At 45.3% G+C, this 20,479-nt stretch overlaps 2 protein-coding genes across 9 annotated transcripts in view; both read left to right on the forward strand.

Moving 5' to 3' along the window:
- Positions 1-2,377, forward strand: part of LOC310747988 (paired box protein Pax-6-like) — a gene marked incomplete at its 3' end in the record, with an annotated part of 131,241 nt that extends 128,864 nt beyond the window's left edge. Inside the window, exon 10 of the transcript XR_014541051.1 lies at positions 2,319-2,377. The remainder of the gene's footprint in view (positions 1-2,318) is intronic.
- CPT1C (carnitine palmitoyltransferase 1C) overlaps positions 1-20,479 on the forward strand; it is a 69,971-nt gene that overhangs the window by 1,071 nt on the left and 48,421 nt on the right. For 5 of the 8 annotated variants that reach the window (XM_083582799.1, XM_083582791.1, XM_083582797.1 and 2 more), the window contains exon 1: positions 6,189-6,343. The exons of 1 other annotated variant lie outside the window; for it this stretch is intronic. The gene's annotated coding sequence lies outside the window, so the exon portion shown is untranslated. Of the gene's footprint in view, positions 1-6,114; positions 6,132-6,188; positions 6,344-7,040; positions 7,138-20,479 lie in introns of those variants that run through there. 2 more of the 8 variants (XM_083582796.1, XM_083582795.1) reach the window with 2 other exon arrangements.

The raw sequence follows: 20,479 nt of genomic DNA on the forward strand, positions 1-20,479 counted from the left end.
CTTTGTACACACACACACACACACACACACACACACTCCCAAGTCGTTCCACCAGATGAGAAACGGCGTCTGTCATGTTCAACTTTCTAGAAGGTAAGGAGGTCAGTGGCCCTGGATCCTCTGAGGTCACATGAAGCAGCCATCTGTGTTTTTCATATTGTGATTTTATGCTGTAACCGCCCTAAGACCTACAAGTATAGGGCAGAGAACAAAATATAATAATAATAATAATAATAACAAACACTCTTAAGTAGGTCTGGGGATGGGCAGTGCCTGGAAGTGAGACCTCTGAGAAACTTATGTTAGTTAATCCTTTCCTCTGTCAAAAATAACATGAAGGCCAGTTAAAACTTTTTTGTGTGGGGAGTGGATGTCTTCTGTTTCCCTTCCTCACTTGGCTCCTCTCGTACACGCACCCCTTCTCCAATGTTGTAATCATTTTAATTTTAGCAAACATGCTTTCTTTCGTGGGTGGAAAAGGAATTTTGGGAGGCCAAAGGATCTTCAAAGGATCACACCCTTTTATTCCATGTCAGATCATGTAGCCTCACATATAGCTCCATAAAAATTACTAGCTGACAAATATGTTTACTAGCTTACCTGATTTTATATTCCTCCTCTGCTAGTTATTTGTGGCAATGCTGTTGGGCTATAGGGGAGGCAGGGGGAAAAGACACCCCCCTTTTTAAAGTTTGCAAATGTTTCCTTGTCCCGCCACTTGGAAGAAATTAAAGGGCCAAACTTTTCTTTTAATAAGAGAAAAATGAAAATCTGCCGCAAGAGCATGCAAATTTAAACCAGAAGGCTGATGCTTAATCATTTTCCCACAGGTCATTTTCATGATTAAAATCAGCCTCCCAACATTACTTTTCCACTGGTTGACTTTTTGTTCTTAATTATGGTAAACTGGTCTGCCTGCCTGCTATGTTTGGTGCTCGTTTGGTGCTTGCTTGTGTTAAGCAAAGTCTTGTTTAACTGAGTGAGACATTTCCATGGAATTTTGGACAGTTTTGAGGCCTGCGGGGTGTGTGTGTGTGTGTGTGACTTACACAGGTTTTAGGGTATCCTAACCTGTCCTCTCCTCCTTCAATACCTAACTTTAAAAGGCACTTCCTGATACCACAGAAAGCACATTTTTGTGGCTGGCTGCCATACACTTGTACATCTTTATCACTTCACACCTTTCTCTTAAACCTATAAGTAGAAAGTCTTAAGTAAGGAAACCAGCAAATGTGCACCTCATGCATATGAGATAGAGAGAGACTGAGCAATGGCTTGATGCCTAAAGAACAGCACTAGACATGCCAGTTTTGGTGGACAGCTGTCACTCAATAGAACCCAGAATATCAGGCATGTAGGGGTGTGTGTGGGTGTGGGTGTGGGTGTGTGGAGTCTACTGGATCAAGTAGGTCAAAAGGAATACATATCCTAGGCGCCACCTAGATAGCAATCTGAAATGGGCCTCAGAAATCATGCAACCCAGAGAGTTATTAAAATAATGTTACTTTTCAGGCTATTTTCTAATTCTGCTTCAGGTAATAGATTAAAAAGAGAGATATTTGCTTCCTGGAAGGCTCAGTGGGGGCAGAGGACCTAGGCTAAACTATATCCATATAATTAATGGATAAAGTCCTTTGTGTTGGTGTTCTTGAGAAGCTAGCATTCCAGTTTAGTTGTTCGTTGTAAAAAGATAAGACTCTCTTGGATGGATGGATGTCATTCAGGAATGAAGCGAATCTACCTGAGAAGTGTTGGTGGTTAGAAAGCAGGCAGCGCTTCTTTTTTCTGTGATGGCATTAGAGGAGGCCTGCTGCTTCCTGCATCTCTGCCTAAAGGAGAGGCGAGGAACCTCAGACCTCTCTGGCCAGCAGGACTCCCTGTGCCTCCCTCTCTCTACGTCACATTTCTCACTGGCCCTGCTGTGCATCTTATTCGAGTGCTTCTGCCTGTCTGGGACCTGTTCTTGACCTGAGATAATGCCTCTTCCTTGCTTGGGTGGGGGGCAGAAGGATTTGTGTGTATGTAGAGTCGGTGAGGGATGCGGGTGGCGCTGTGGGTTAAACCACAGAGCCCAGGACTTGCCGATCGGAAGGTCGGCGGTTCGAATCCCCGCGACGGAGTGAGCTCCTGTTGCTCGGTCCCTCCTCCTGCCAACCTAGCAGTTCGAAAGCACGTCAAAGTGCAAGTAGATAAATAGGTACCGCTCCGGTGGGAAGGTAAACGGCGTTTCCGTGCGCTGCTCTGGTTCGCCAGAAGTGGCTTAGTCATGTTGGCCACATGACCCGGAAGCTGTATGCCGGCTCCCTTGGCCAATAAAGCGAGATGAGCGCCGCAACCCCAGAGTCGTCTGCGACTGGACCTAATGGTCAGGGGTCCCTTTACCTTTACCTTTAGAGTCGGTGATGCTGAATGACTGTGTGTGGCTGGAGGACTGTATCCTGCTTCAACAGAGGTAAGAGTCCAGTCCATTACCCCACATTTTTTTGTCTCTGGCCCTGCCCACCAGTGGCATGTGGCTCTCTGAACAGGGTCCCCATCCCTGGTTTGATATCCTCCAGGGGGTTCCTCATCTTCCTTTCTCCTCTCCCTCTCTCCTTCTCCCGCAATCCGTTAGGGGCTGGATGTGAAGCTGTGCTCCTCCTGGGGCCCAGTGATGTTTGTGCATGTAAACTCTGGGTCCTAAATTGTTTCTACAGTGGTACCTCGAGTTACAGATGCTTCAGGTTACAGACGCTTCAGGTTACAGACTCCGCTAACCCAGAAATAGTACCTCGGGTTAAGAACTTTGCTTCAGAACAGAAATGGCGCGGCGGCAGTGGGAGGCCCCATTAGCTAAAGTGGCACCTCAGGTTAAGAATAATTTCAGGTTAAGTACGGATCTCCAGAATGAATTAAGTTCTTAACTCGAGGTACCACTGTACTTACATTGAGTATTATTGGCATGGGGGCACCATGTTTGTCTAGCTCCCAAGCATAGTGTTGGCTTAGATGCAGCTTGCAAAGGCCATTCTCCTCCCTCCTCCCCAAGGTGGCTGTGTATGATTTGAGTTCGTTGAGTTGCACACCCCAGTTTCTTATATGTAATTGTCATCTGGAATCTTTACGCATTTTTTTAAAAAGTGGTTTGATTAGAGACTGTCTGGACAGCTCAGTTGGTTAGAGTATGGTGCTGATAACGCCAAGGTTGCAGGTTCAATCCCCGTATGCATATTCCTGAATTGCAGGGGGGTTGGACTAGATGGTCCTCAGGGTCCCTTCCAGCTCTACAATTCTATGATTCTGTGATGTGCAAGATGGTGAACTCTTCCACATGTGGTGGACTTGCGGAAAAAATGAAAAACTTTTGGGACCTGATTTATAACGAAATGAAAAAACTGTTTAAATATACATTCCCAAAGAAACCAGAGGCTTTCCTGCTAGGGATAATAGGAGATGAAGTAAAAATAGAGGATTGTAAGTTATTTATGTATGCTACGACTGCCGCTAGGATTCTCGTGGCCCAGAAATGGAAATCCCAGGAGACCCCAACGTTAGTGGAGTGGCATGTGAAGATGTTTGAATATGCGGAGTTGGCGAAAATGACTAATAAAATTAGACATCAAAAGGTAACAAAGTTTGAAGAGGAGTGGAATAAATTTGTTGTGTATATACGGAATAATTGTAGAAGTTTAAAAACTGTAGCAGGATTAACTTAAATCTTGTGATGTGGGTGGAGGGTAAATAAGAATCTGTAGGAGTAGGTGTTAATTTGTAAAAGCCGAAGCAGGGAAGGAAGGAAGTCTGAGCGTGACAAAGCGCAGTGTAAATAAGAAAACACTAAGATGCTGGATGCAAGAGTTTATGTTTAATTGGACTTTGTTTTTGGAAATCTGACTTACGTTCTTATTTGATTTTGATTTTGAAAACTTAATAAAAAGTATTTTTTTAAAAAGAAAAAAAGAAAAACAGATTTGATTAGGGACAACTGTTGTGTACAGTAAGCCTGCAAATTACATGGGGGTTATGTCCTGTGGATTGCACCTAAAGCCACAATTGCATATAGTCAAAACCCATTGAATCCAATGGTGGGGGGGGGGTGCAGGGCAGGGATTGCCAATGTCATTTTCCCCAGAACTCCAGCCCCTTTTTATTTAATTTTATTTATTTACTTTGCCACGCGTATAAAGCTGAATGTGCACATGTAAAATGTGTGTAACTTGGGGCTTGCTGTAGTTTTAACGGGGAGAGTCCCCAGCTTGGTATAGGGAAGGCCAAAGCTTATTCTATTTTATTGTTTGTTTATTTTAATTTCTCTTCTTTTAAAGCAGTGTACAAATAGATACATAGGGACGCGGGTGGCATTGTGGGTTAAACCACAGAACCTAGGACTTGCTGATCAGAAGGTCGGCGGTTCGAATCCCCACGACGGGGTGAGCTCTCATTGCTCGGTCCCTGCTCCTGCCAACCTAGCAGTTCAAAAGCACGTCAAAGTGCAAGTAGATAAATAGGTACCGCACTGGCGGAAAGGTAAACGGTGTTTCTGTGCGCTGTTCTGGTTCGCCAGAAGTGGCTTAGTCATGCTGGCCACATGACCCGGAAGCTCCCTTGGCCAATAAAGTGAGATGAGCGCCGCAACCCCAGAGTCGGTCATGACTGGACCTAATGGTCAGGGGTCCCTTTACAAATAGGTACAGGAGGGATACACAAGCAATGCTGCATACAGTGAGTTGAAAGATAATCAGGAAAGCTGAACTTAAAATGCCTTCTTCTCTTTTAAAAAACAACAAACAAACCACCAAACTGTTAGTACATTTGAAAAGCTAAGCAGGGTCTGGTATGGTTTCAAATTGGATGGGAGACCACATGCTGAGATTCCTGCGTTGCAGGGATTGGACTAGATGACTCTCGTGGTCATAAGATAGTGCCCTGTAGAACACTTTAGCACAAGGATCATGAGGCCAAAACCCAAGTTCCCAGTGTTATTCTCAGGTTGGAGAAGAAGAAGAAGAGTTTGGATTTGATATCCTGCTTTATCACTACCCTAAGGAGTCTCAAAGCAGCTAACAATCTCCTTTTCCCTTCCTCCCCAACAACAAACACTCTGTGAGGTGAGTGAGGCTGAGAGACTTCAGAGAAGTGTGACTAGCCCAAGGTCACCCAGCAGCTGCATGTGGAGGAGCGGAGATGCGAACCCGGTTCCCCAGATTACAAGTCCCCCGCTCTTAACCACTACACCACACTGGCTAGATGGCGACTTAAGGACTGATGCTGCATCAGGACAGTTTTTCTAATAGTATAACCAAATCAGTAATTTTTGATGTAACTGTAAAAACTACTCTGAAAATTTATTATTCCAAAAATGAAACCTTCATCTTGGTTGGAAATATTAAGATTATACCAGCAAGAATGAATCATTCTGTAAAAAAATGATTTAAATTAAGTCTTACTGACTAGTGATTTAAATCGATTTGATTAAAATCAAATCCACCCAGTCCCCATCCCAGTCTTAAATTATACCCACCTATTTTGGGGGAGAGAAATGGAACTGTTTATTTGGGGATGGAAAGGGGAAAGAGCACGAGAGTTTTGAAGCTAGAAGAAGAAGAGTTTGGATTTGATATCCCGCTTTATCACTACCCGAAGGAGTCTCAAAGCGGCTAACAATCTCCTTTCCCTTCCTCCCCCACAACAAACACTCTGTGAGGTGAGTGAGGCTGAGAGACTTCAGAGAAGTGTGACTAGCCCAAGGTTACCCAGCAGCTGCATGTGGAGGAGCGGGGAAGCGAACCTGGTTCACCAGATTACGAGCCCACTGCTCTTAACCACTACACCACACTGGAGGAGAACCACTGTAAAACTGTGCCCCAAATAGTCATCCCTCAGAGCTGGCCTTTTGGGGTGCAGTGTCCTATATTTATACAAATAATTATATATCCCCATATCATAGACATATGCCACAGGAGTTTAAAACACGCCATACAGTAACATCATATTTAAAACCAATTAAGAACAGAAGAATTCAAAGCAAACACCAGTAGACCATTAATTGCCCGGGTACGTATGGAATGTAGAGCAGAAATGTTTTCAGCATGCTTTTAAAAGCTGGTACAGAAGGTGCCCATTGAACCTCTTTTGGAGGGATGTTCCAAGAGGTAAACATCTGGCTCTTATTATTTAGTTCCCTGTAGGCTCCCATGGCAAGAATTGGGAAGTCTTCGCTATTTTGCCAGGCTGATTACAAACCAGTACAACCAGTTTTGAAGTGGGAGGGAGTTTGAGCGGAAGAGTCAGCCAGCACATTTTTTAGAGGAGGCTGCAAGGAGCAGATTGCATCTGTGCTGAGGCAATCCAGCGCTGTACGCAGGTAGGATTGGGTCCTGGAGCAAAGAACACGCAGGAAATTGGATCAGGGAATGGGTGGTTGTGTGGAGAGAGGATTTAGGGCAGCCTCAGAAGATACAGTGGAATTTCCTTGGCGGTTCTTCCACAACTCAGTTGTATGGGAGAAGGAATGAGAGGGATGGAGGGTGTGAAGACTGGGGCAAACAGGGCTGCGATTCCAGATCTAGTGGAGGAGAGGGCTGGATTTTCTGGCATGGTGGAAACAGACTAGGAGGTGGATTCTGTAAAGCTTCCATTGTTCCTGACCATTCGTTGGGCTGGACGTGATGGAAGTTGCAGCCCAGCAATATTTGGGAGGGACTGAGGTCTTCTAGGTTCTGTAAAAATATGTTTTAATATTCCCCATGTTTTGGTGGAAAACAGGGTTGTGTGTGTCGTTGGTGTTTTGGTTTGCGTGGATATGGGGAAAAGTGGTGTCTTGCCAACACTTTGGGTGGGGTTGTAGAGTCTAGCAAAGAGCCGATTGCCAGGATTCCCAGGTCCCACTGTTCAGAACCTGTACCCCAGTTTGTCTCTTCCCTGTCACTGCCTTGGGTTTCCGCCCTACCATGCTTTCTCTTGGAAAGTGTGCTTGTGTCCATTTGTTTGTTCATTTGTGAGTGGGAGGCTGATTGGTGGATGCCTCAGAGGAAGCGCACTTCCTGATTTAAACTCATTCCAAAGTGTCTGTCTCACTGGGTGGGACTCAGAGAGCAAAACTGAACAACGTTACTGTTCCATAGCAGTGGAGAGGGCTGGAGCACACAAGAGCCTCAGGTTAGCCCCCAGCCTAATGACTTGCTCTAACTATGAAGCGTGATTTACTTCCCAAAGAATTAGAGTAAAACCACTCATTACATTAACTACCCTGTTTGCCCTTGAGTGCAGTAGTTTCCTTTCAAAATGTCCAGCATGGATCGGGATCTTGGGCGGTGTCTTTGTGGAGGGAGCTTTAAGCTTCTACCCTCTGCTGTGGTCCCACATCTGAAGGGGAGCCCCACACCTTCTCTTTGCATGGGGAAACTTGCATCCATTCAGTCTAGTGCCTACGTTGGGTTGCCATATGTCCTCTTTTTCCAGGACACGTCCTCTTTTTCATGGGTAGAGTCGTCGTAGCGATTCGTAGTTAAAAGCAGAAGTCGGCAAACGTGTCCTCTTTTTTGCTCTTCAAAATAAGGCAGCCGTAGCGCTGGGAGCATTCCCCCCCCCCCAGGCAAACAGTAGAAAATGTTCACAAAAACGGGCAGTTTTGCAAGAATTCAGGGTAGAATAAGCAAATGAGCCTCGATTTGTTGCTGCTGTTATGGCAAACTTGACGCAAGTAATTAAGTTTGCAGAAATTGGGTTGTTTTGCTGGTGCTTACTAAGAAGACAGCTATTCCCAGATTGCATTTGAAATTACAGGTTTAAGTTACTTTATGGGGTTGCAGATTATATATACTGCGCTGCTCAGTGGACCAACAGGTTGGGTTAGGTAGGTTGGGTTCCTGGGGTCCTTTGAAACTCTTCTTCTACCTAGGTGATGAGATAGTCTGGGCCCCCAGGCAAAACGGCAAGCGCAAGTAACACGTTCCTGTTGTGGCTTGACATTTCACCTATATAGCTATGCTCCTCCTTTGCTATAACATCTTGTTTCAGCATTGCATATTTTGAGGCTTGGCCCTGCAGGGGAAAGAAGCGAGCTAGCTGTGTGCTAGACGGACGCAAACTGCTAAAATCAGGAGAATGAGTGTGGCGGCTGTAACTCAACCTGGATCCTCGCAGCCGGTGTGATGTTTTGATTCATTGATCTACAGCTTTTAGGGAAAGTGTTGACAGCCTCTGTGTTTCTCTTTGACCGGGCAACTCTTCCTGAATTTGCAGCTGCTTTAACCCAAGAAAAGGGCCCCTTGGGATTGGGAAAGATGCAATTACCTCCCCCCCCCCCCGGAGAAAACAGAAACAGGCTGGCTTCTTTGCTCTCTCCAAAACGCAAAGCAGAATTGGAAAATCTGTTAGTACCGGAGCAATTTTGTTTATATGGTTTTTCTCTGCTTGCCAAATTGCATTTGAGGTGCTTTGCTGCAATGCAATAAAACCCATTTAGAGGCAACTGCTGAGTTGAAGCCCTTGCCACCATCTCCCCCCCCCTCCCCAAGCTAGCTACTGTATTTTTCGCTCTATAAGACGCACCAGACCACAAGACGCACCTAGTTTTTGGAGGAGGAAAACAAGAAAAAAAATATTCTGAATCTCAGAAGCCAGAACAGCAAGAGGGATCGCTGCGCAGTGAAAGCAGCAATCCCTCTTGCTGTTCTGGCTTCTGGGATAGCTGCGCAGCCTGCATTCGCTCCATAAGACGCACACACATTTCCCCTTACTTTTTAGGAGGGAAAAAGTGAGTCTTATAAAGCAAAAAATACGGTAATTCAGTATGGTGCATTGGCACACGGTGCTTGGGATTGATCAGCACTAGCTGTCTGTGGACAGCACCCCCTACAAAATATGCAACTTCTGTCTTCTGTGGACAGGCCAAAAGAGTCGGGTTGTGCTGATGGAACAAAGCTCCAAGCAAGTGCTGACTGGAGAGACGGAGGACTGGAGGCATCTAGAACACTCAGGGCCTAACTGCATGCTATATTAATTGTGTGGTTCTTAGTCACACCAAAATTCTTTAAAATGCAATGTTGTAAAAGAACATCTTCAATAAAAATTAATAATAATAATAATAATACAATGGTACCTCGGGTTAAGAATTTAATTCGTTTTGGAGGTCCGTTCTTAACCTGAAACTGTTCTTAACCTGAGGTACCACTTTAGCTAATGGGGCCTCCCGTTGCGCCGCCGCTGCACGATTTCTGTTCTCATCCTGAAGCAAAGTTCTAACCCGAGGTATTATTTCTGGGTTAGCGGAGTCTGTAACCTGAAGCGTCTGTAACCCGAGGTACCACTGTAAATGCAATGTTAGGCACCCAGCGGGGGGAGGGGGGAGGGAGTAATTTTCACCTGGGCTGAAGCATACAGAGAGGGGGGATTTAACTCTTGTATGCTTAGCCACAATCCCAAAGGGATTTAGCCCCCATCCCTGCGCCCTAAGCTGGAATTAACAATAGGGAAAGGGAAAGCTACCTTTGAAGGTGACCCAGAAAGTGCAATTAATCCACAATGCGGCAGCTAGACTGGTGACTGGAAGTGGCCGCCGGGACCGTATAACACCAGTCCTGAGAGATCTGCATCGGCTCCCAGTATGTTTCTGAGCACAATTCAAAGTGTTGGTGCTGACCTTTAAGGCCCTAAACGGCCTCGGTCCTGTATACCTGAAGGAGCGTGTCCACCTGCATTGTTCAGCCCGGACACTGAGATCTAGCTCCGAGGGCCTTCTGGCGGTTCCCTCATTGCGAGTAGTGAGGTTACAGGGAACCAAACAGAGGGCCTTCTCAGTAGTGGCACCCACTCTGTGGAACGCCCTCCCATCAGATGTCAAGGAAATAAGCAGCTATCCTATTTTCAAAAGACATCTGAAGGCAGTCCTGTTTAGGGAAGTTTTTAGTATTTAATGCTGTATTGTTTTTAACACTCGATTGGGAGCCCAGAGTGGCTGGGGAAACTCAGCCAGATGGGCGGGGTATAAATAATAAATTATTATTATTATAAAGCCTTCATTGGTGCCATTGCAGCACAAGTGTTTGGGGACATAATTTTTTATTTTGGGATCACAGCTGGGGAGGGTAAGGTTAAGTTTCCCATCCATGTGCATTGCAGTCCCTGTGGAAATTGCCCCCACGCCTAGAGGAGTTGTTACTATTTTTTAAAAAATTCACTGACCTGGTTGCAAAAGATGTACAATCAACAGAGCAAGTATCTGGGTTGCAGGCGCAACGACGTGCTTTTTTAAACAAATAGGGTTGCAAGGGAAAGGATAACTCTGAAATGTGCAGTTTATCAGATTTCTCATTCGACTGAAAACTTGTTAACTGGCCACTGCCTCTAACCCACATGCAGTTTCTTAAGTATCTATACAATTTGCCATATTCCCTTTGGCCATCCCTGCCTAAAGAAATTTCCCTCTGGCAGTGGCTGCCCTGGTTCTGTCACCCATAACTATACTTTGCCAAGGGGGCATGCCTGGCCAGTACAGTAATTACCAGGGTGTTCTTCCTATTACTGGGTAGCAATGGCTTTATTATGAAGTCTTGCTGTGCATAAATAGATCTGTTTGTGTCTTGTGGAAAACAGTTCTTCTGTGCTGAAATTATCTCCATATAGGGGAGAAAAAATGGCATTTGTAGAAGCCTGGTGTTACATATGTACAGGTAGCCTGCAGTGGCAGACCCACATGTTGGAGGCCCTGAAGCTTGGACTGTTATGGGGACTCCTTCACAACCAGCAACGTGGTCTGAATAACCACTGCTTCAATGGGGGTATTCCACAACAGATTGCCACATTTTTCATATATATTAAAATAATTAACTACCACATCTCAGATTTTGATTAAAACCACTGGATTGGATTATCTCACACATCAAAGTCACTAGTGTGAATTAAAATTTCCTATGCCTCATAGTTTCTGAGTTTTGGGGAGGTGAAAAGTAAGAAAATTTTTAAATATGTGCATGATGCGCTTTTTAAAGCAATATGGACTGTAGTTGCTTCTGGGGCCCTTCTGGGATAAGGAGCCTTGAAACTTAAGCATTACCATACTTTTCTGTGTGTAGGATGAGGTTTTTTTAAATTAAACAATAAGGTAAAAAATCGGGGGTCATCTTATACATGGATAGTGCCTAGGGGGGACGTGTGATTGGTTGCTGTCGCGACCTGGAGATTGTCAGCGGCTATTGGGTGTGTTATTAGTTGCTGTGGCAAGGGCTGGTGTTGATTGGCTGTTTCTGCATCAATTGGGCGGGCGATTGGCAGCATCTGCTGGCAAAGGGACTGACAATAAGCAGCTATTACGACGCGTGCAAGTGGCAGCGCAGGTCATGAGGGTGAGGAATTTTTGGCAACCCCCCCTAAAAAAAGCTCAAAAAATATGGGCAATCTCCCCCCATTTTCTTAATTTAGAGTGTCCCAAAATAGGAGGCGTCTTATACATGGGGGCGTGTTATAGAGTGGTACCTCGGGTTACATACGCTGCAGGTTACAGACGCTTCAGGTTACAGACGCCGCTAACCCAGAAATATTATCTCAGGTTAAGAACTTTGCTTCAGGATGAGAACAGAAATCGTGCTCTGGCGGCACAGTGGCAGCAGGAGGCCCCATTAGCTAAAGTGGTGCTTCAGGTTAAGAACGGACCTCCGGAACGAATTAAGTACTTAACCCGAGGTACCACTGTACACGGAAAAATACAGTAATTTCAAAGTACGATCTGCACCTAGTAGCATGTTAACAGACCTGACTCTGCATATGAAAAGGGTCCTGCACGAGCAAAGCTTCTGCAAACCTTTATTTTAAGTCTCTCTTAACGCAAAAGTTATTTTTCAAAGGTATCGTATTTTTCGCCCTATAGGACGCACTTTTCCCCCTCCAAAAATGAAGGGGAAATGTGTGTGCGTCCTATGGGGCGAATGCAGGCTTTCGCTGAAGCCTGGAGAGCGAGAGGGGTCGGTGCGCACCGACCCCTCTTGCTCTCCAGGCTTCACGGATCTCTTCGCAAGCAGCTGGAGCGCTCCCGCTGCTTGCGGAGAGTTGCCTGCATGCTGAAGCCTGCCCTCGCTGAGCTCAGCGCGTCCAGGCTTCGCGGACCTCTCAGCAAGCAGCGGGAGCCAGCGCTGGGCTCCCATGGCTTGCAGAGAGCTGCCTGTTTGGGGGCTGGGGTCGGGGGAAGCTCAGGCCTGGGGGGAAAATAATTTTTTCCCCTTTATTTCCCCCCAAAAAAACTAGGTGCGCCTTATGGGACGGTGCGTCCTATAGGGCGAAAAATACGGTACTATGCAAAGAGCAAAAAAAATTAAATTTTAAAAAAGAGAGCACCCACTTTTGGATGGTGGTTAGTTTCTGTTTGGGGAATGACGTTCTTTGTCTTTGTGAGGTAGCTGCTGAGCTTGGTGGACTTTGAACGGAGGAGAGGATCATAGAGTTTGAGAGTGCGATACTCAGGGTGGATTTGCCACAGGGCAGATAGGTGTTTGCGCATGAGCCCTGTTGTGAATCAGAGTGCTGAACACCCACAAAATCCAAATGTTAAATGGAGAAAGTCCTCAATGGAGAAGCAAGATTTGCATGGGAGACCGATCTGTCAGCAGGGCAGGGCCATATAGCTCAGTGGCAGAGCAGTTGCCCTGCATGCAGAAGGTCGCAGGTTCAACTCCCAGCAACTCCATCCAGGGCTGAGCAAGGCTCCTGCCTGCATCCCTGATGAAGCCATCCAGTCTAGACAATGCTGAGAAAGATGGACCAATGATCTGACTTAGTATAAGGCAGCTTCCTATGTTTTTAAACCAGCGACAGTAACTGTAAAACCTGCAACCATGAAGGCTGATCGCCAAAGAATTGATCTTTTGAATTATGATGCTGGAGGAGACTCTTGAGAGTCCCATGGACTGCAAGAAGATCAAACGTATCCATTCTGAAGGAAATCAGCCCTGAGTGCTCACTGGAAGGACAGATCGTGAAGCTGAGGCTCCAGTACTTTGGCCACCTCATGAGAAGAGAAGACTCCTGGAAAAGACCCTGATGTTGGGAAAGATGGAGGGCACAAGGAGAAGGGGACGACAGAGGACAAGATGGTTGGACAGTGTTCTTGAAGCTACAAACATGAGTCTGACCAAACTGCGGGAGGCAGTGGAGGACAGGAGTGTCTGGCGTGCTCTGGTCCATGGGGTCACGAAGAGTCGGACACGACTAAATGACTAAACAACAACATTGCCGATTTATGCCACGGTCCTAGCTCTCTCCCGCAGAAGCAAGTCTCATTAAATTCAATGGGACTTACTCCCAGCGAAGTAGGGTTAGGATTGCTGCCTTAGAATGACATCTGAATGTTTAGTCGGTAGAGCACGAGACTCTTAATCTCAGGGTTGTGGGTTTGAGCCCCACGTTGGGCAAAAAAAATTCCTGCATTGCAGGGGGTTGGACTAGATGACCCTCGGGTCCCTTCCAACTCTGCAATTGTATGATTCTGAGTGGGGTGTGTGTGCATGATTCTGAGCTGCATTTCCACCTTCCATATATACAAATGATTCTGTGCTCCAGTCTACTGCCTCCCGAGGAACAGATTAGCTACCGCCATTCTTGCCTTGGAAAATGCCAATATCCTTTTCTTCCCTGCGCTCTTGCTCTGGCTCAGAAGTCCTGTGCTCACATCCTTCTTACCCTAACAAGAATCTTTGCATTTTCCCACCTTCTCTCTAAGGAAACCATGGATTCTTCCCTCTCCAAGTTAATTATCACATCACAACTCCCATCTCGCTTAACATTAACCTCCCAGCTCTCTCAGAGGTTTCAAGGGTTAATCTAGATCATGACAAGATATCACAGCATTGCCAAACTGTGGGTTGGGCCTAGACTAGCAGCACAATTCCCGGCACTTCTACTTAGATTTAAATTCCCATCGAAATCAGTGAGGCTTATTCCAGGCAGGCACTCTTGGATCACAACCTTAGTTGCGCATAGGTCCCATAGGAGTTAATGGCATCACTTAGTAATGATTTACAGTTCAAGCCTACCCACGTCCACTCGGAATTACCGTATTTTTCGCTCTATAAGATGCACCAGACCACAAGACGCACCTAGTTTTTGGAGGAGGAAAACAAGAAAAAAAATATTCTGAATCTCAGAAGCCAGAACAGCAAGAGGGATCGGTGCGCAGTGAAAGCAGCAATCCCTCTTGCTGTTCTAGCTTCTGGGATAGCTGCGCAGCCTGCATTCGCTCCATAAGATGCACACACACATTTCCCCTTACTTTTTAGGAGGGAAAAAGTGAGTCTTATAGAGCAAAAAATACGGTAAGTGCTGTTAAACTCAATGCAATTTACTCCCAGGCAAGTGGGATTAGGATTGCAGACTTGCTTCTCCACTGAGAACAATGGGCCATTAACTAAGTTGTTAAGGAGCTGTCAAGGAGCCAGGTCATCCACTAGGCAGGCACACACATGGAAGGTGGAATGCAATTAGCTTTTTATTGGCAGAGAAACAACAATGCAGCAATGTTCCTTATTAGCCTTGACTCAACAAAGGTTTTGCTGAAACTAAGCTCTAGGCATGACGTTTCCCCTCTAGCCTCTCTCTCTGGATCCCTCCGAAGAAGAAAAAGTCTCTTCTGGGCATGTCAGGTGTGTTGTGCAAGACCGGGCCATTCTGCAATGGGGAGTCAGGGGGAGGAGAATAAGGAGGACTGGGACTGAAGTGTAGGTGGGTTCCCACAAGGCAAGACACAGTGCTAACAGCAAGAACCTTTATTGAGCTACAGTGATACCTCGGGTTAAGTACTTAATTCGTTCCGGAGTCCGTACTTAACCTGAAACTGTACTTAACCCGAAGCACCACTTTAGCTAATGGGGCCTCCCGCTGCCGCCACGCCGCCGGAGCACGATTTCTGTTCTTATCCTGAAGCAAAGTTCTTAACCTGAGGTACTATTTCTGGGTTAGTGGAGTCTGTAACCTGAAGCGTATATAACCTGAGGTACCACTGTACATAACTGGGAAAAGAGGCAAAGCAACTGCTTAGATACATTTCTGAAAGCCTGGGCCACTGTCACTCCCAACGTGATTGGCTGTCTAAACTTCCAAACTGCGAATCACGACTCAAGAGTCCAAGGGCCAATGGCCGAGGCCCAAATCCTGAAATGTTCTGTGATTGGACAGCATGTATCGAATCAGAACACAGGAGCTCAGAATCCATAGGCCAGACTCAAGCTCAGGCAAACGCAGACCAGTGAATACATAACAGGGACTGTTTGTGCTCACGCTGTGATTCGCAGCCAGTGTGGTGTAGTGGTTAAGAGCAGTAGATTCGTAATCTGGGGAACCGGGTTCGCGTCTCCACTCCTCCACATGCAGCTGCTGGGTGACCTTGGGCTAGTCACACTTCTTGAAGTCTCTCAGCCCCACTCACCTCACAGAGTGTTTGTTGTGGGGGAGGAAGGGAAAGGAGATTTTTAGCCGCTTTGAGACTCCTTCGGGTAGTGATAAAGCGGGATATCAAATCCAAACTCCTCCTCTTCTTCTTCTGATCCTGTCCTGGAGGACCCTCCTTCTCCTGAGCCCCCTGAATCGCTCAAGCCTCCGGTTTCTGTCCACTCCCAGCTCTTCCCTTCTGCTGATGGCTCCAGTGTGTCCCTCCACCAGGCTCTGGGCTCTAAGGTGTCATCTTCAGAGCCCTCCCTGGGGGGCTCTGGGGAGGCAGGCTCATAGCTGTCAACTTTTCCCTTTTCTTGCGAGGAATCCTGTTTGGAATAAGGGAATTTCCCTTTAAAAAAGGGATACGTTGACAGCTATGCGCAGGCTTCCACCAGACTTCTTCATCCAACCTGTGCCTGACATAAGTTTGCAGTCTAACCCTGTGAAAGATACAAATTCCTAACCTAAGATATCTTGCTTGGAGCAGTTTACCTGTGGGCAGTTTACCTGAATTAAAAGGTGCCTGTCTGTCTGTGTTGTTGTTGTAATTTAGATCCTGCCCTTCTTTCTGAAACGGCCTTCCATCTCTAACACCCTATACTCCCGTGCTGGCTCATAGTTTGCATGCACCCTGCTACCGCGCAGCAAACATTAACTATTTTAAAATCTGCTGTAGTTGCAGCCGGAGCCCAAGGCAACAATATTTGCTTACGCTAGAAGGGGGGGAGGGAAAACCCAGTTTCTTCCTTTATATTCATGACCAGCTGCATCCAGTCCATGGCAGGCAGTGTGCAACAGACGTTAACCAATTAACACCCCGTGGTTTTCCTACCAAATGCTTAGCAGCAGCTACTTCTGGGGTAGAGAGCATAGGATTTTATGCAAGGTCACATCATTGTGTTTGGGGATGGGGGTCTAGGAAAAGGCAGGCTTGTTATATAATAGCACTTGTTGCTCTTTACAGCGACCGTGCGAAGTAGATTATATTACCGTTCCCACACAGATGGGAAACTGAGGCTGAGAAAGAGGAGTCTGTCCGTGGCCACTCCGGATATCTCTAGCTCAGCAGTGAGTCGAACCAGTTTCACCAGCCTAGATCTACAGTGGTACCTCGGGTTACTTACGCTTCAGGTTACATACGCTTCAGGTTACGCACTCCGCTAACCCAGAAATAGTGCTTCAGGATAAGAACAGAAATCGGGCTCCGGCGGTGTGGCGGCAGCAGGAAGCCCCATTAGCTAAAGTGGTGCTTCAGGTTAAGAACAGTTTCAGGTTAAGAGTGGACCTTGGGAACGAATTACCGTGTTTTTTGCTCTATAAGACTCACTTTTCCCCTCCTATAAAGTAAGGGGAAATGTGTGTGCGTCTTATGGAGCGTATGCAGGCTGCGCAGCTATCCCAGAAGCCAGAACAGCAAGAGGGATTGCTGCTTTCACTGCACAGCGATCCCTCTTGCTGTTCTGGCTTCTGAGATTCAGAATATTTTTTTTTCTTGTTTTCCTCCTTTGAAAACTAGGTGCGTCTTGTGGTCTGGTGCGTCTTATAGAGCAAAAATACGGTAAGTACTTAACCCGAGGTACCACTGTACTAAATTGGGGTGGGAGATCCTGCAGGGAACATGCTGGTGAAGCAGCACAAAACAGGAGTGAAGTCCAGACCAAGATGATCAAGGGTCTGGAAAGCAAGCCTTATGAGGAACGGTTGAAGGAGCTGGGCAGTGTTTCCCAACCTTTTCCCAACCGTGGCCCCCTTCTGACCTTGTTTTCTTCCTGTGCCCCACCCCACCCTATCCTACTGGTAGAAAGGTAGCTATTTAAATGTTTTGTTTGTAAGTAGAACATGTTTTATTTATAATTTTTATAATTTATAAAAATACAGTTACTTAAAACGATAGGAACATAATGAAATATTGTTGAAGCAGAAAAGAGCTGGAAGGGACTCATAGGGTAAATCTTTCTAGTGCAGCCCCCTGTAACGTAGGAAACTCAGCTAAAGCATCCATGACAGATGCCCATCCAACCTCTGCCTAGAAACCTCCAAGGATGGAGAGTCAACAACCTTCCGAGGGAGATCCAACTTCCATGTATTATAAAAAGTAAGCAACACTTTTTCTGACCCCAGTTATTTGACACAGAGGAAGAAACCTACAGATAACAGTTCAAAAACATACCCTCCAAAGGAAATAGGGATGTCCTATTCCATAATAATAATTTTATTATTTATACCCCACCCATCTGACTGGTTTGCCCCAGCCACTCTGGGTGGCTTCCAACATATATAAAAACAAAATTAAACATTAAACATTAAAGAAAAAACCCTTCCCTATACAGGGTTGCCTTCAGATGGCTCAGCGGTCAGATAACATTTCTCTGTTGAAAATTGGGACGTCCTAAGGAAAAGCGGGACATTCCAGGATCAAATCAGAAACTGGGACGACATCTGTAAATCCGAGACTGTCCCTGGAAAATCGGGACACTTGGAGGGTCTGCAAAAGGCGCACAGGGAGTTCTGTATATATGGGAGAATTTTTAAAAGCAAGTGGTCCTCACTGACCTGGTGCAAAAAGATCTTGTCATCCGGAGGAGCCCCGGCTGCCTAGATAAAACAGTATATAGCCCCACACACCTTTACCTGGGAGTAAGGCCCACTGAACTCAGTGCGGCTTTCTTCTGAGTAGACGCTTAGTTATTTACTAGATGCAAGTCAGAAGCACCAGATGACCCTGCTGGACTAGACGCTGGGGTGGATTTCGCCCCATGTTTTGCAGAACCAGGCCGATGCTGCTGAAGGGCCCTGCGCCCTTAGTTAACATCTGAAGGCCCCAATCTGCTTGGCGCTAGGCCAGCACTGGCGGCAGCTACAAGCAGTGGTCAAAACAGGAGCTTCAGATATCTCCCTCTCCTGCTGGAAACAAACCAGGACTGCTCCAAGAAAATGCATGTGGCAAAAAAAAAGTGTGCTAGGCCACCCCCTGGTGGGCCGCCCCCTTACCTGCTGGTGATTGGCCAAGCAGATCCTCAGCCAATCAGAATTTTCTTTTAAAAAAATTCATTTCTTTTCTTCTTAGCCTCATGCTGTGCCCCCCCATTTATGTAATTTTTTTAAAAATAATATTTATTAAATTTTCAAAAAGGTTACAAGAGTCACAAAAATGAAATAATGAAAAAAGAAAAAAAAGAAACAAAAAATACAAAATACAGAAAAATGGAAACAATTAAAAGCAAATCAGTCTTTCCATGTCTGGTCTTTCATTTACTTATTTCCCTGACCTCCTCACACCTCCCTTTTTTGTATTCTAGTTCAATAGTTGTTTCAGCAAATCCTTTTTTTATATAAATATTTATTAGGTTTTCCAATTTTATACAAACACAAAAAGAAAAAGAAAAAGAAAAATATTAAAAACAAGTCAATTTCAGTGACAATTTTTCAATAACATGTTTCTTTGACTTCCTCATACCTCCCCTTCTTGTTTTCTAGTTCAAATTGTTAATCCAGCAAATCCTAATCCCTTAACATTTCTTTTAATTAACACCTTATTTTCCAATCAACTTTTTAAATTTTATGACTTAAACAATTTTAATCCCTGTTATCTTTATCATAACAGCTAGAAACCACAAAAGTTCAATCCAGCATCTTTTCAGAGTTCATTAATTTTGTAATATTTCTGTAAATAATCCTTAAATTTCTTCCAATCTTCTTCTGCCGACTCTTCTCCCTGGTCGCGGATTCTGCCAGTCATTTCTGCCAGTCCCATACAGTCGATCAACTTCATCTGCCATTCCTCCAGAGTGGATAGATCTTGAGTCTTCCAGTGCTTTGCTATAAGTATTCTTGCTGCCGTTGTAGCATACATAAAAAAAGTTCTGTCCTTCTTTGGCACCAAATGGCCGACTATGCCCAAGAGAAAAGCCTCTGGTTTTTTCAAGAAGGTATACTTAAATACCTTTTTCATTTCATTATAAATCATTTCCCAGAAAGCCTTAATCTTTGGGCATGTCCACCAAAGGTGAAAGAATGTACCTTCAACCTCCTTACATTTCCAGCATTTATTATCGGGCAAATGATATATTTTTGCAAGCTTGACTGGGGTCATGTACCACCTGTATATCATTTTCATAATATTCTCTCTTAAGGCATTACATGCCGTAAATTTCATACCTGTGGTCCATAACTGTGTTTCAGCAAATCCTTACCATTTTTGCTTTTATCTTAGTAATTTATCTTAATATATTGTAACTTTACATTCTCACCTGTTAACAATCCATTTTTACATACCCCTTTGTAGCATTACTGCTAAAACCACATAACTTCATTCCAGCATCCTTCTAACATTCCTTAATTTTACAGTGTTTCTGTAAATAGTCTTTAAATTTCTTCCAATCTTCTTCTACCGACTCTTCTCCCTGGTCTCGGATTCTGCCAGTCATTTCCGCCAGTTCCATGTAGTCCATCAACTTCATCTGCCATTCTTCCCGGGTGGGTAAATCTTGTGTCTTCCAGTACTTTGCGATGAGTATTCTTGCTGCTGTTGTAGCGTACATAAAGAAAGTTCTATCCTTCTTTGGCACCAGTTGGCCGACCATGCCCAGGAGAAAGGCCTCTGGTTTCTTCAAAAAGGTATATTTAAATACCTTTTTCATTTCATTATAGATCATCTCCCAGAAAGCCTTAATCCTTGGGCACGTCCACCAAAGGTGGAAGAATGTACCTTCCTTTTCTTTACATTTCCAACATTTATTATCGGGCAAATGATATATTCATTTCTGTTCTTCTCACTTCCTTCTGCGGCTCCTTAGCCTCATGCTGTGCCCCCCCTCATTTATGTAATTTTCACCTGTGCCCCCCTTGGAATATCTTGGGGCACCCCAGGGGGCCATATGGATTCCAGTTGGGAAACACTGGTCTACAGGGTTGTCACATGGAAAAATGGAGCTAGCTTGTCTTCTCCTGCTCTGGAGGGTAGAAGAAGAAGAAGAGTTTTGGATTTGATATCCCGCCTTTCACTCCCCTTAAGGAGTCTCAAAGCGGCTAACAATCTCCTTTCCCTTCCTCCCCCACAACAAACACTCTGTGAGGTGAGTGG

This window comes from Podarcis filfolensis, assembly GCF_964270895.1.
Source record: "Podarcis filfolensis genome assembly, chromosome: 13".
NCBI lineage: Eukaryota > Metazoa > Chordata > Lepidosauria > Squamata > Lacertidae > Podarcis > Podarcis filfolensis.